The sequence below is a fragment of the Medicago sativa genome, chromosome 2 (assembly GCF_051527215.1).
Source record: "Medicago sativa cultivar Bolivia chromosome 2, Bolivia_mono, whole genome shotgun sequence".
NCBI lineage: Eukaryota > Viridiplantae > Streptophyta > Magnoliopsida > Fabales > Fabaceae > Medicago > Medicago sativa.
The window spans coordinates 42711329-42721478 of NC_140750.1; positions in this window are offsets into that span (position 1 = coordinate 42711329).

Consider the following 10150-nt stretch of genomic DNA (forward strand, 5'->3'; position numbering starts at 1 on the left):
GAAATTCGATAAAATGAATGTATTGAAATGACCCTTGTCGCAAAAATGAAATTTTAGCCTATGTGGTTAGAAGTTTGATAAACAGTGAACTTATGCCTCGATATCCCTTGATGCGAAACATGATATGTGCACCTATTTGGTTTTATATTCGGAAAAATGAAAGTATTGGAATGACTTTGTCGCGAAAATGAGATTTTAGCCTATATGGTTAGAAGTTTGATAAAGGTTGAACTTGTCCCTCGATCTCCCTTGATACGAAACATGATATGTGAACCTATTTGGTTTTGTATTCGGCAAAATGAAATTATTTGAATGACCATTGTCCCAAAAATGAGATTTTAGCCTATATGGTTAAAAGTTTGAAAAATATTAATGTTGAATTTGTCCCTCGATGTCCTTTATTGCGTAACATAATATTTGAACCAATTTCGTTTTAAATTTGGTAAATTGAAAGTAATGAGATGACCCTTATCGCGAAAACGAGATTTTAGCTTATATTGTTACATGTTTGTTAAATATGAAGGTTGAACATGTCCCTCGATGTCCCTTGATGCGAAACATAATATGTGAACCTATTTGGTTTGAAATTCGATAAAATGAAGGTATTGAAATGACCCTTGTCGCGAAAATGAAATTTTAGCCTATGTGGTTAGAAGTTTGATAAACAGTGAACTTGTCCCTCGATGTCCCTTGATGCGAAACATGATATGTGAACCTATTTGGTTTTATATTCAGAAAAATGAAAGTATTGGAATGACTTTGTCGCGAAAATGAGATTTTAGCCTATATGGTTAGAAGTTTGATAAAGGTTGAACTTGTCCCTCGATCTCCCTTGATACGAAGCATGATATGTGAACCTATTTGGTTTGAAATTCGATAAAATGAAAGTATTGGAATGACCTTTGTCGTGAAAATGAAATTTTAGCCTATGTGGTTAGAAGTTTGATAAACAGTGAACTTGTCCCTCGATGTCCCTTGATGCGAAACATGATATGTGAACCTATTTGGTTTGAAATTCGATAAAATGAAAGTATTGAAATGACCCTTGTGGCGAAAATGAAATTTTAGCCTATGTGGTTAGAAGTTTGATAAACAGTGAACTTGTCCCTCGATGTCCCTTGATGCGAAACATGATATGTGAACCTATTTGGTTTTATATTCAGAAAAATGAAAGTATTGGAATGACTTTGTCGCGAAAATGAGATTTTAGCCTATATGGTTAGAAGTTTGATAAAGGTTGAACTTGTCCCTCGATCTCCCTTGATACGAAGCATGATAAGTGAACCTATTTGGTTTGAAATTCGATAAAATGAAAGTATTGAAATGACCTTTGTCGTGAAAATGAAATTTTAGCCTATGTGGTTAGAAGTTTGATAAATAGTGAACTTGTCCCTCGATGTCCCTTGATGCGAAACATGATATGTGAACGTATTTGGTTTGAAATTCGATAAAATGAAAGTATTGAAATGACCCTTGTCGCGAAAATGAAATTTTAGCCTATGTGGTTAGAAGTTTGATAAACAGTGAACTTGTCCCTCGATGTCCCTTGATGCGAAACATGCTATGTGAACCTATTTGGTTTTATATTCGAAAAAATGAAAGTATTGGAATGACTTTGTCGCGAAAATGAGATTTTAGCCTATATGGTTAGAAGTTTGATAAAGGTTGAACTTGTCCCTCGATCTCCCTTGATACGAAACATGATATGTGAACCTATTTGGTATTGTATTCGGCAAAATGAAATTATTTGAATGACCATTGTCCCAAAAAAGAGATTTTAGCCTATATGGTTAAAAGTTTGATAAATATTAATGTTGAATTTGTCCCTCGATGTTCTTTATTCCGTAACATAATATTTGAACAAATTTCGTTTTAAATTTGGTAAATTGAAAGTAATGAGATGACCCTTATCGCGAAAACGAGATTTTAGCATATATTGTTACATGTTTCTTAAATATGAAGGTTGAACATGTCCCTCGATGTCCCTTGATGCGAAACATGATATGTGAACCTATTTGGTTTGAAATTCGATAAAATGAAAGTATTGAAATGACCCTTGTCTCAAAAATGAAATTTTAGCCTATGTGGTTAGAAGTTTGATAAACAGTGAACTTATGCCTCGATGTCCCTTGATGCGAAACATGATATGTGAACCTATTTGGTTTTATATTCGGAAAAATGAAAGTATTCGAATGACTTTGTCGCGAAAATGAGATTTTATCCTATATGGTTAGAAGTTTGATAAAGGTTGAACTTGTCCCTCGATCTCCCTTGATACGAAACATGATATGTGAACCTATTTGGTATTGTATTCGGCAAAATGAAATTATTTGAATGACCATTGTCCCAAAAAAGAGATTTTAGCCTATATGGTTAAAAGTTTGATAAATATTAATGTTGAATTTGTCCCTCGATGTCCTTTATTGCGTAACATAATATTTGAACCAATTTCGTTTTAAATTTGGTAAATTGAAAGTAATGAGATGACCCTTATCGCGAAAACGAGATTTTAGCTTATATTGTTACATGTTTGTTAAATATGAAGGTTGAACATGTCCCTCGATGTCCCTTGATGCGAAACATAATATGTGAACCAATTTGGTTTGAAATTCGATAAAATGAAGGTATTGAAATGACCCTTGTCGCAAAAATGAAATTTTAGCCTATGTGGTTAGAAGTTTGATAAACAGTGAACTTGTCCCTCGATGTCCCTTGATGCGAAACATGATATGTGAACCTATTTGGTTTTATATTCAGAAAAATGAAAGTATTGGAATGACTTTGTCGCGAAAATGAGATTTTAGCCTATATGGTTAGACGTTTGATAAAGGTTGAACTTGTCCCTCGATCTCCCTTGATACGAAACATGATATGTGAACCTATTTGGTATTGTATTCGGCAAAATGAAATTATTTGAATGACCATTGTCCCAAAAAAGAGATTTTAGCCTATATGGTTAAAAGTTTGATAAATATTAATGTTGAATTTGTCCCTCGATGTTCTTTATTGCGTAACATAATATTTGAACAAATTTCGTTTTAAATTTGATAAATTGAAAGTAATGAGATGACCCTTATCGCGAAAACGAGATTTTAGCATATATTGTTACATGTTTCTTAAATATGAAGGTTGAACATGTCCCTCGATGTCCCTTGATGCGAAACATGATATGTGAACCTATTTGGTTTGAAATTCGATAAAATGAAAGTATTGAAATGACCTTTGTCGTGAAAATGAAATTTTGGCCTATGTGGTTAGAAGTTTGATTAACAGTGAACTTGTCCCTCGATGTCCCTTGATGCGAAACATGATATGTGAACCTATTTGGTGTTATATTCGAAAAAATGAAAGTATTGGAATGACTTTGTCGCGAAAATGAGATTTTAGCCTATATGGTTAGAAGTTTGATAAAGGTTGAACTTGTCCCTCGATCTCCCTTGATACGAAACATGATATGTGAACCTATTTGGTATTGTATTCGGCAAAATGAAATTATTTGAATGACCATTGTCCCAAAAAATGAGATTTTAGCCTATATGGTTAAAAATTTGATAAATATTAATGTTGAATTTGTCCCTCGATGTTCTTTATTGCGTAACATAATATTTGAACAAATTTCGTTTTAAATTTGGTAAATTGAAAGTAATGAGATGACCCTTATCGCGAAAACGAGATTTTAGCATATATTGTTACATGTTTCTTAAATATGAAGGTTGAACATGTCCCTCGATGTCCCTTGATGCGAAACATAATATGTGAACCAATTTGGTTTGAAATTCGATAAAATGAAGGTATTGAAATGACCCTTGTCGCAAAAATGAAATTTTAGCCTATGTGGTTAGAAGTTTGATAAACAGTGAACTTGTCCCTCGATGTCCCTTGATGCGAAACATGATATGTGAACCTATTTGGTTTTATATTCAGAAAAATGAAAGTATTGGAATGACTTTGTCGCGAAAATGAGATTTTAGCCTATATGGTTAGAAGTTTGATAAAGGTTGAACTTGTCCCTCGATCTCCCTTGATACGAAACATGATATGTGAACCTATTTGGTATTGTATTCGGCAAAATGAAATTATTTGAATGACCATTGTCCTAAAAAAGAGATTTTAGCCTATATGGTTAAAAGTTTGATAAATATTAATGTTGAATTTGTCCCTCGATGTTCTTTATTGCGTAACATAATATTTGAACAAATTTCGTTTTAAATTTGGTAAATTGAAAGTAATGAGATGACCCTTATCGCGAAAACGAGATTTTAGCATATATTGTTACATGTTTCTTAAATATGAAGGTTGAACATGTCCCTCGATGTCCCTTGATGCGAAACATGATATGTGAACCTATTGAAATTCGATAAAATGAAAGTATTGAAATGACCTTTGTCGTGAAAATGAAATTTTGGCCTATGTGGTTAGAAGTTTGATAAACAGTGAACTTGTCCCTCGATGTCCCTTGATGCGAAACATGATATGTGAACCTATTTGGTTTGAAATTCGATAAAATGAAAGTATTGAAATGACCCTTGTGGCGAAAATGAAATTTTAGCCTATGTGGTTAGAAGTTTGATAAACAGTGAACTTGTCCCTCGATGTCCCTTGATGCGAAACATGATATGTGAACCTATTTGGTATTGTATTCGGCAAAATGAAATTATTTGAATGACCATTGTCCCAAAAAATGAGATTTTAGCCTATATGGTTAAAAGTTTGATAAATATTAATGTTGAATTTGTCCCTCGATGTTCTTTATTGCGTAACATAATATTTGAACAAATTTCGTTTTAAATTTGGTAAATTGAAAGTAATGAGATGACCCTTATCGCGAAAACGAGATTTTAGCATATATTGTTACATGTTTCTTAAATATGAAGGTTGAACATGTCCCTCGATGTCCCTTGATGCGAAACATAATATGTGAACCAATTTGGTTTGAAATTCGATAAAATGAAGGTATTGAAATGACCCTTGTCGCAAAAATGAAATTTTAGCCTATGTGGTTAGAAGTTTGATAAACAGTGAACTTGTCCCTCGATGTCCCTTGATGCGAAACATGATATGTGAACCTATTTGGTTTTATATTCAGAAAAATGAAAGTATTGGAATGACTTTGTCGCGAAAATGAGATTTTAGCCTATATGGTTAGAAGTTTGATAAAGGTTGAACTTGTCCCTCGATCTCCCTTGATACGAAACATGATATGTGAACCTATTTGGTATTGTATTCGGCAAAATGAAATTATTTGAATGACCATTGTCCTAAAAAAGAGATTTTAGCCTATATGGTTAAAAGTTTGATAAATATTAATGTTGAATTTGTCCCTCGATGTTCTTTATTGCGTAACATAATATTTGAACAAATTTCGTTTTAAATTTGGTAAATTGAAAGTAATGAGATGACCCTTATCGCGAAAACGAGATTTTAGCATATATTGTTACATGTTTCTTAAATATGAAGGTTGAACATGTCCCTCGATGTCCCTTGATGCGAAACATGATATGTGAACCTATTGAAATTCGATAAAATGAAAGTATTGAAATGACCTTTGTCGTGAAAATGAAATTTTGGCCTATGTGGTTAGAAGTTTGATAAACAGTGAACTTGTCCCTCGATGTCCCTTGATGCGAAACATGATATGTGAACCTATTTGGTTTGAAATTCGATAAAATGAAAGTATTGAAATGACCCTTGTGGCGAAAATGAAATTTTAGCCTATGTGGTTAGAAGTTTGATAAACAGTGAACTTGTCCCTCGATGTCCCTTGATGCGAAACATGATATGTGAACCTATTTGGTTTTATATTCAGAAAAATGAAAGTATTTGATAAAAGACAGAAAAGGTTGGAATTTTAGTTTTGTATTTTTGTAAATGATGAAGGATATTTGGATATTAAGGTTAAAGAATGATGGAAATAGGCAGAAAATGGTAACCAAACAAATTCCCAATCCAAGGAAGATGTTTAATTTGGTAGAGGATCGCCACAAGAAAACGTGGTTTCTTGATAAGATCAATGCATGGTTCAATCCAGAACCAAAAAGAAGCAAAGCTTCCAAATTCACATAAAGTGACTTTTTTTATCAAAATTCTCTATCTTTACATATCATTTTCGTGCTCTATTTATATGAGCTTATTACATGCTGATTTTGACTCTAAAACTCTTAGAAAATGAAAGGAAATGCAGCCACTAATTACAATAATGTTTTGGTGGCTGATTAATGCAAATAAAAGGTTTCAAAATGAAGAATAACTCATGGCTGTTACTTTTGGACAATTTTCAGCGTCCTCTCTCCTCCACATTATGCAAATTAATTGTGTTTCACCTCTTTTGCTTCAGCTCCTTCATTTAATCACGTCCTCCACTTTAATTCCCATTTTACACCATGATATATGCCGATTTTGCTTCTGAGTCCAACATATGAAATGTAGATAATTTTGTACCCTTTCCAAAGCTTCAAAGATCACCTCAATCGCAGTTGCAGAGCTCAAGATATGATGAATACAAGACAGATACATAATGACCTACGAAAAATAAAAATTTGAACCAAAAATAATTTGGTTCTTTTATTCAATAATGACTTTATTATTCTTGTCAAGAGAGAGAATTTTAGGATCACATCATACTCTCCCTCTTCAAGAGAATTCGACCTCGAATTTATAGCTTGAATACCTCCTGGGTCAAAAACAAATCTATAGAATCCATCACATGTAACTTCAACTTTAGAGAGCTCTTCACTTTTATTGGAAGAATTTGCTTGATTTTCATCCACAATTGATTTATGGACATAATAATCGTTCCAAATCTCATAATTTCCTTCCACCTGTTGAGAAAAAGTTTCTTCATTGACTTTGTTTCCTTCATGACATAAAGAAATGTTAGGCAATTGAATAATATTAGAAGAAGAATCCCAACATTTGAAAACACAAACCAACTTAGAAGAAGGTACTAATGTAATAGTAGGCCAAAACTTCGAACTATTTTTTTCTTGATTTTCATTCTGACTCTCCTTTTTCTCTTCTTTTCTCTCGACTTCTTCAACTCCTTCTTTTCTCTCTTTTTTTTCATCTACTTCTTTTTCATCACATTCTTTTATTTCTTCTTTTTCCTTCCTTTTCACTTCTTCCTCATGACTTTCTTTTTCTTCTATCTCTTTTTTATAATTATTTTGGATTTGAAAGAGATTTTCCTCTAGTATTTTAGAGATATCAGCCATTCCTCTATCAATTATTGCCCTCATTTCCTCTCTCCTATTTCTTTGTGACTCTCTAAGAGCAGAAGAAGGACTTGATCTTCTCTTGATATTCTCAAGCCATTTTTCTCTCCATACTTTATCAAAATATTCAATTGAAGCTTGAACTTCATGAGCCATATCTTTTTTTGTTTAATACTTCAAAAAAAAAAAACTGAGATGAAGAAATTTCAAGGATAATATGCAAATGAAAAAGATTTTGAAATTGAAAAATAAAAATCAGTCCCAACGGAACCTAGCTCTGATACCAAATGATAAAAGACAGAAAAGGTTGGAATTTTAGTTTTGTATTTTTGTAAATGATGAAGGATATTTGGATATTAAGGTTAAAGAATGATGGAAATAGGCAGAAAATGGTAACAAAACAAATTCCCAATCCAAGGAAGATGTTTAATTTGGTAGAGGATCGCCACAAGAAACGTGGTTTCTTGATAAGATCAATGCATGGTTCAATCCAGAACCAAAAAGAAGCAAAGCTTCCAAATTCACATAAAGTGACTTTTTTTATCAAAATTCTCTATCTTTACATATCATTTTCGTGCTCTATTTATATGAGCTTATTACATGCTGATTTTGACTCTAAAACTCTTAGAAAATGAAAGGAAATGCAGCCACTAATTACAATAATGTTTTGGTGGCTGATTAATGCAAATAAAAGGTTTCAAAATGAAGAATAACTCATGGCTGTTACTTTTGGACAATTTTCAGCGTCCTCTCTCCTCCACATTATGCAAATTAATTGTGTTTCACCTCTTTTGCTTCAGCTCCTTCATTTAATCACGTCCTCCACTTTAATTCCCATTTTACACCATGATATATGCCGATTTTGCTTCTGAGTCCAACATATGAAATGTAGATAATTTTGTACCCTTTCCAAAGCTTCAAAGATCACCTCAATCGCAGTTGCAGAGCTCAAGATATGATGAATACAAGACAGATACATAATGACCTACGAAAAATAAAAATTTGAACCAAAAATAATTTGGTTCTTTTATTCAATAATGACTTTATTATTCTTGTCAAGAGAGAGAATTTTAGGATCACATCAGTATTGGAATGACTTTGTCGCGAAAATGAGATTTTAGCCTATATGGTTAGAAGTTTGATAAAGGTTGAACTTGTCCCTCGATCTCCCTTGATACGAAGCATGATAAGTGAACCTATTTTGTTTGAAATTCGATAAAATGAAAGTATTGAAATGACCTTTGTCGTGAAAATGAAATTTTAGCCTATGTGGTTAAAAGTTTGATAAATAGTGAACTTGTCCCTCGATGTCCCTTGATGCGAAACATGATATGTGAACCTATTTGGTTTGAAATTCGATAAAATGAAAGTATTGAAATGACCCTTGTCGCGAAAATGAAATTTTAGCCTATGTGGTTAGAAGTTTGATAAACAGTGAACTTGTCCCTCGATGTCCCTTGATGCGAAACATGATATGTGAACCTATTTGGTTTTATATTCGAAAAAATGAAAGTATTGGAATGACTTTGTCGCGAAAATGAGATTTTAGCCTATATGGTTAGAAGTTTGATAAAGGTTGAACTTGTCCCTCGATCTCCCTTGATACGAAACATGATATGTGAACCTATTTGGTATAGTATTCGGCAAAATGAAATTATTTGAATGACCATTGTCCCAAAAAAGAGATTTTAGCCTATATGGTTAAAAGTGTGATAAATATTAATGTTGAATTTGTCCCTCGATGTTGTTTATTGCGTAACATAATATTTGAACAAATTTCGTTTTAAATTTGGTAAATTGAAAGTAATGAGATGACCCTTATCGCGAAAACGAGATTTTAGCATATATTGTTACATGCTTCTTAAATATGAAGGTTGAACATGTCCCTCAATGTCCCTTGATGCGAAACATGATATGTGAACCTATTTGGTTTGAAATTCGATAAAATGAAAGTATTGAAATGACCCTTGTCGCAAAAATGAAATTTTAGCCTATGTGGTTAGAAGTTTGATAAACAGTGAACTTGTCCCTCGATGTCCCTTGATGCGAAACATGATATGTGAACCTATTTGGTTTTATATTCAGAAAAATGAAAGTATTGGAATGACTTTGTCGCGAAAATGAGATTTTAGCCTATATGGTTAGAAGTTTGATAAAGGTTGAACTTGTCCCTCGATCTCCCTTGATACGAAGCATGATAAGTGAACCTATTTTGTTTGAAATTCGATAAAATGAAAGTATTGAAATGACCTTTGTCGTGAAAATGAAATTTTAGCCTATGTGGTTAGAAGTTTGATAAACAGTGAACTTGTCCCTCGATGTCCCTTGATGCGAAACATGATATGTGAACCTATTTGGTTTGAAATTCGATAAAATGAAAGTATTGAAATGACCCTTGTCGCGAAAATGAAATTTTAGCCTATGTGGTTAGAAGTTTGATAAACAGTGAACTTGTCCCTCGATGTCCCTTGATGCGAAACATGATATGTGAACCTATTTGGTTTTATATTCGAAAAAATGAAAGTATTGGAATGACTTTGTCGCGAAAATGAGATTTTAGCCTATATGGTTAGAAGTTTGATAAAGGTTGAACTTGTCCCTCGATCTCCCTTGATACGAAACATGATATGTGAACCTATTTGGTATAGTATTCGGCAAAATGAAATTATTTGAATGACCATTGTCCCAAAAAAGAGATTTTAGCCTATATGGTTAAAAGTTAGATAAATATTAATGTTGAATTTGTCCCTCGATGTTCTTTATTGCGTAACATAATATTTGAACAAATTTCGTTTTAAATTTGGTAAATTGAAAGTAATGAGATGACCCTTATCGCGAAAACGAGATTTTAGCATATATTGTTACATGCTTCTTAAATATGAAGGTTGAACATGTCCCTCAATGTCCCTTGATGCGAAACATGATATGTGAACCTATTT